The sequence below is a fragment of the Salminus brasiliensis genome, chromosome 19 (assembly GCF_030463535.1).
Source record: "Salminus brasiliensis chromosome 19, fSalBra1.hap2, whole genome shotgun sequence".
Classification (NCBI taxonomy): Eukaryota; Metazoa; Chordata; class Actinopteri; order Characiformes; family Bryconidae; genus Salminus; species Salminus brasiliensis.
In genome coordinates, this window is record NC_132896.1 from 5,176,558 (window position 1) to 5,182,968 (window position 6,411).

General features: G+C 45.2%; 1 protein-coding gene across 1 annotated transcript in view; it reads left to right on the forward strand.

Annotated features, from left to right (window-relative positions):
* Positions 1-455: 455 nt before the first annotated feature.
* Positions 456-6,411, forward strand: part of tead1a (TEA domain family member 1a) — a 72,998-nt gene continuing 67,042 nt past the window's right edge. The window contains exon 1 of the mRNA XM_072663009.1: positions 456-477. The gene's annotated coding sequence lies outside the window, so the exon portion shown is untranslated. The remainder of the gene's footprint in view (positions 478-6,411) is intronic.

Consider the following 6,411-nt stretch of genomic DNA (forward strand, 5'->3'; position numbering starts at 1 on the left):
TCATGCACGACTGAAGAAAACAATGAATTACTTTGTGATTTAAGCCGTCATTACGTTGTGCTTTGTGAACGCTGACATTTATTTCTCTGTGCCGTGTTCTGCGCTGGCTCTGACTGGCACTCGCTATGTGGAATATGAAATGGTAAAAAGGCGTCAGCCGGATTGAGACGTCTGCGTTTGCTGCTTGAAATACACTTTGCTTTCTTTGCTTGACAGGGTGGATCTGCGTTTCATTGAGAACTGTCAAAATCCATCTGTCTGATTTAATTTGTTCTTTTCTTCACCGTAGAGGAGATACAATCGAGCTCACAATGAAGCACGGCGAGAGGACGGAACAGGCTGGAACCGTCTTTCTGGGTGACGTCTTTTGGAGAGGCGTTTGAAAGGTGTTGTAGTTCATCACAACGCAGAGCAGTTGTGTTCTGGCCATCATCACCACTGCTTTGGGTGAAAAAAGCCTTTGTCTCATCCATCCAGGTAGAAAATGAAAGAAAATAACTCTGTCCTCTCATTTGTGTGTGTGTGTGTGTGTGTGTGTGTGTGTGTGTGTGTGTGTGTTCCCCCTCAATCCTCCATCTTCCATCCGCCTGTCACGTCCTGCTGGCCGCTGCTTAAGTGATCACCCCCCACCCCCACCCCCCCCTCCGTGCGCTCGCTCAGCATTGTCTTGACGTTGGCGGTGTAGGCCCTGAAGGAGGTGGAGGGAGGAGGATAAAAGCCTCCCTCTCTTTCTCTGAGGCCGCAGCTCTTTTTCAGGTCCTCTCCAGCTGGTCACATGACCATGACAGAGCTTCCACCTGCAGTTAGTGGGGTTTTAGAGTCGCAGTCTGGCGAGCCAAGCGAACATCAGAAGGATGAGGGGGAATTCACCCATAACATCAAACGTGGCCTTCTCGGTCTGGCCTGAATTCAAAGGCCTGTGTTTTTAGGAGCCTCTGCTGCCCTTTCTTCCACCACAACATGCTACAAATGTGGCACGTTGAGATTAAGCCAGGATCACCAGTATACTGTCAGGACAAAAGTATTGGGACACCTGCTCGTTCATTTGTTTCTTCCAAAATTAAAGGTATTTGGGTGACGGGGGGAGGGAGTAACTGTCTCTACTGTCCAGAGAAGAAAGCTTTCTACTAGAGTTTGGATTTGCATTGCTGTGAGGATTTGGTTGCATTCAGTGACATGAATGTTTGTGAGGTCCGGATTTTGGATCAACCCTTATTCATCCCATAAAGTAATGGATGGAGCACCATCCATAATTCCAGAGAACCCAGTTCTTCCACTGCTCCACAGCTCAATGCTGGGGGCTTTGGACCCCTCTAAAGGTCACGCCTGGCATTAGGCAGCATGGTTGACAATAGGTTAATGATGTTGATCTGTAGTCCTATTCTATTGGCAGTACTTCTCTACAGGGAGAGTTGGGCTTGCTGAACTTCTAAGCAGAACATCCATCATGCAACCAGTAACCGATCAGTTTGAGATGAGGTGGGATGGTGAAATCCTCACAGCGATGCTCCTGCTCCCAAATCTAGCAGAAAGCCTTCTTCCCTGGACAGTAGAGACAATTACTCCAACAAAAGTGGGATAAACTCTCAACAATGAATGTGCAAGTGTCTCAATACTTTTGTCCTTATAGTGCATGTGGGTGTGCCTCAGCCCCCTCAAATTGACATTTGTTGGGTCTCTTGAATTCACTGGTCCAATCCAAGCGCAAATATGGGCTGGTCTGGAATACTTGACACTGTTCAGGATGTACACAGTTTGATGAATAATTAATATTTAATAATTGGTTCCCCTTTTGAGTCTTGGTCCCTTTCAAGGTTTCTTTTCCTTTTGATCTGAGGAAGATTTTTATTTCCAGCCATTGTCGCCGTTGCCATCGCCATGCTCAAAGAAGGCCTGGACCCAGATCTCTGTAAAGCTGCTTTGTGCCGTCCGCAGTAGAAAGCGTTCTGCAAATCACTGGGTTTGAATTGAGTCAGGCCAGTATCTGCTAACACGCTCCAGCTGAAGCACTTCAACCTTCAGACGCTGCAAATTTTCAATGAAGCTTCGCTCTTCTTCACACTTACTAATGCCTTCCATGCTTCTGCAGGAGTCCTCTGAGGAAAAGTGTGTCCTTTTTCCTGCTTGTTTCTCAGCGTAATTACACTTCACACGCACATTTCTGACAAAAACATGCTCGTAAAAGAGGGCTTTCTGTTTGCTTTGTGTCTGTCGTTGCATGCCTCCTCTCCAGACGTGTGAACAGCATCCTACAAATGGCTTGCACGTCTTTGTGGGCCGTGTTGTAGCTTTTTTTTTTTTTCTTCCTTGAGGAAAGCTCGGTTAACAAGTTAACAAGTTGTTTTGTTGTTCATTCTTCAGAGCCAATTAGACGAGCGTTTAATTACACACCTCCGTCCCCGCCTGACTGTGGCGCTGAAAGCAGCACTATTGATTTTTTTTTTTCTTTCTTTTTTTTCAGGGCTTTTCACAGCACTGTGCACTCCCACAGTTAATACTGCTGTTAGACACACACATCAAGGCCTTGGTTTGGGGGTGGAGGGGAGTTGGGAGGGAGGGAGGGGGGGTGGGTGTAAGCCCGTCTTTGCTGCTCCAGAGAATTACAGGATCTGTTAGCAAGCAGACTTGTGAGGACTTCTGTAGAACTGTATTCTTCATAATTGTTCATTTCTAAAGGTATTCAGTGGAGGTTTGAGTGTTCAGTCCGACGACAGGGGAGGAAGGTGTCGCCAATCCCCAGCCCATCCTCCAAACCTTTGTTCAGTTCTGTTCTGCAGAATCTACAGATAAGGGGCAACGATTGCCATGGTTGTGGGTCTGATTCTCCAGCTGGGGCAGCACGCTGCTCTACACTCTTACAAATAATTACTAATAATTGACATTTTAGCCTCAAGAACCTTTACATTAAGTGAAGGTTTCTTCGACCTCTGACAGCTTCTTGACATTTTCGCTCAAGGAACCTGCTGGAGAACCTGCTGGAGAGTACACCAAAAAGAGTCCTTGGTTAAGCCTCCTAAGGCTACATTCTCCAGCCTGTTCTGTGTGTAGTCGCTCTGCACCGACTAGCAGTTGGTCTAGTCTAGTCTAGTCCACATTGCTGACACACACACACACACACACACACACACACACACACTGCTTGTGTAGTTCCTCTAGAGAAGCACTTGCAATGGAAAAGGACTCTCTAGAGCAGGTAACCATGAGCCTATTGGCACCATGCTGCCTTATGCCAGGCGTGGGCTAGAGGGGTGTAAAGCCCCCCCAGCAGCATTGAGCTGTGGAGCAGTGGAAGAACTTGGTTGGTGCTCCATCCAGTACTTTTAGGATGAGTTGAGGATGTAGTGTGGTGGTGATCAATTCATATCATCCAGTCATATCTTCACAGCAATGCTCCTCCACAATCTAGTAGGATGCCTTCTTCTCTGGACAGTAGAGACAGTTACTCCAACAGAAGCAGGATGCCCTTTCATGCCCTTGATTTCAGATAAAAAAAAACAAAAACAGGAATGAGCAGGTGTCCCAAAACTTTTGTCCATATAGTGTATTTGCAATAGAACTGTTATAAGAGAAAATGTCATGTGAATGCATTTAGTAGGGATTTGATCCCATTCCTTTACCTATAGCCCTTTCCACCGTGGCCTTCTGCTGCTGGTTTATCCTCTGTGGGTGCTACTGCATTACTGCATTACTGTCTGCCGGCCCAATCACCAATGGTGGGTTTTTTTTTTTTGTTTTGTTTTTTCAATGAAATCATGCATGAATCAGCATGAAATGTAAGTGAATTCACAAGCTGGGCAATGAAAGCTTCCATAGAAACCTTATTAGTCACTGTTGGACTAAAACGGATTTCTGAGTCCCAGCGGCTCCATTGACAGTTACTTGAAAGCATTTTAATGCCATGCATTGCTGTATCATCCTCTGTCATCCTGTTTACTGCTCTCAGCCGTGGTCCCCTCTGACCACAGGGGGGCAATCATTCACGAAGGATTCCATTTGCCCTTTCTGAAAGATACCAAAATCCCCCATTAACTGTAAATTCCCTGTTGTTTGAGAAGAATTAATTGCATCACATGGGAAAGTGCAGGATTATTGCCTACTAATACTGAAAAGGGGTGTGTGTGTGTATGTGTGTGTATGTGTGTGTATGTGTGTGTGTGTGTGTGTGTGTATATATGTGTATATATATATATATATATATATATATATATATATATATATTGTTGAACTGCACAAATGTGTAAGTGTAAATGTGGCCAATAGGAAACTCAAAGAACTGAAAAACACATGAGCTGAGCTGAGGCAAGGAAGGGGAACTCTGAGAAACGTGGTCTGGAGTCCTGGGTGGCTTCAGCTGATGAGACTTGAAGCTTGCCGCATAGGCCGAGCATGAGCGGTGTTATAGGGCACATAATAATGGAGAGGAGGAGTTTGGGCGTGGTCCTTCTCACAAACTTCACTTTCTTTGTAACACTAATTTCCATGGAGCACCAGGCTTCAGCTCTGGGATCCTAGAGAAGGCTAGGCTTCTTTTCTTTTAAATGAAGCCTCAAGCGTCTTTATGAGATCCTAGAAGAGCAAAGAGGCCTAATAGAGGTTATTCTAAGAGGTCTAGACTTTTCTGGGAGTCCTCTCTTAATCTTATAGGTTTCTTGACTAATCAGAGATTCCGTGATACTGGGAATTCATAAAAAGGGCCAAAACCTCTGCCTTTTCAATAATTCAATATACAGTTACAGTAATATACAAGGCAGACAATGTCAAGGCAATGCAGGGGGCCACAATGGTCAATGCTGGGGTGGAGTGGGTTGAGGAGTGGGGATGTTCAGCTGATGCCGTAGCTACACATTACTGACCAATGCCTTCTCAGAAACATGCTTAACCAGCCAATGTCTGAAGTGATGTGGGGAGAGGGAGAGCAAGGCCGATTGTGCTCTCTTGGGCTCCGGCTGCTGATGGCAGGCAGCATAACGCAATTGGCAGATTTAAAGCCCATTAAGAGCTTGCAGGACTGTGTTGGGAAACATGTGGACAGCTGTGAGGAACGTGTGGGAAGCAGCTCATTTAGATTAGTTTAATAAATATAATATAATAATAATATATGAATATATTTCAGTGGTTCATTCTCTAAGACAAAGCTGGCACACTCAACCCTCGAACATCAGCTTCAAAACTACTGCCGTGGTTTTATTCAGCACTCTGGTGAACAAGCACAACCACCTGTCGACACAGCGTGAAAAAATACCCCCAACATTTACCCATACAGTATAATCTACCCTACCTGATTACGGTCATTCTCCACGATATTCCCACTCCTCGTTTCCAGATCTCCAACAATCAGAAACTTGGAAAGCCAATCAGATTTACAGAGCCAGGTCACATGGCCCAATTCAGAGTCACCATTTACCAAGTGCAGCAGTTATGTCCCACAATCACCCAAAGCAAATGCTCCGTATGTTTTTCCCTGTGATGCTGAGAAAGAGCCAAAGCTAGTGATTTAAGAGCAGCGCCGTTCAGCTCAAATCCCCACTCCATCGCACCTGATTCAACCTGATAATTAACTGCTGTGCAGAATCAGTTTGGAGCTCACTACAACCTGCAAGACTGAAGACGCTGATTTAGGCCTAAATGTCTGATCACAATGCCCTGGCCTTGCTTTTCATATCTCAGTCTCTTTCATGTCTGTTCTCCTGCCTCTTATAGTAGTGTTATATCATAAACGGTTTTAATTATCACACGATTATAGCATACGTCTAACCCTCTACTCAGGAACTCACCATTTCTTGGATGGTTTCTTTTAAATTGATTAACTTGGGTGGTTGGACTGAACGCCAGTTGGCTCTATATTGGACATAAAGCCCATATTTGGTTCTAGAAACCTTTCATGGCCTATGTAGAGAGTAAAGGGCCACTTCTGTGACTTTTTGATAAAATACTCTATAGTAGATTAGTTACAGTCATAACATTAGTACCTCCTACCTGTGTTGTGTGCCACAACAGATCTGACCAAGACCTCTGAAGATGCCCATGACCCTGTCGCTGGTGTGCCGGTTATTCATTCAACACCTGGTTCGGTAAATCTGCTGCTGCTGATGGAATTGAACAATTATTAGCCATGATCTGAAAATGGCCTTATATTGTGTAGTTTCCTCTTGTGCCACCAAAACACGTCTGACCCATTGACCCATTGAGCAATTTGTGCTGTAGTAGTTGAGAGATCAGACCAGACAGGCTAGCCTTCACTCCCCACATGCCTCAATGAGCTTTAGGTGCTCATGACCCTGTCGCTGGTTCACCGGTTGTCCTTTTTTGGAGCACTTTTGATAAGTACTGACCACTGCATACCAGAAGCACTTCGCAATCTTCTGACCCAGCCATCTAGAACATCACAGATTGGTCCTTGCCAACTCCTCG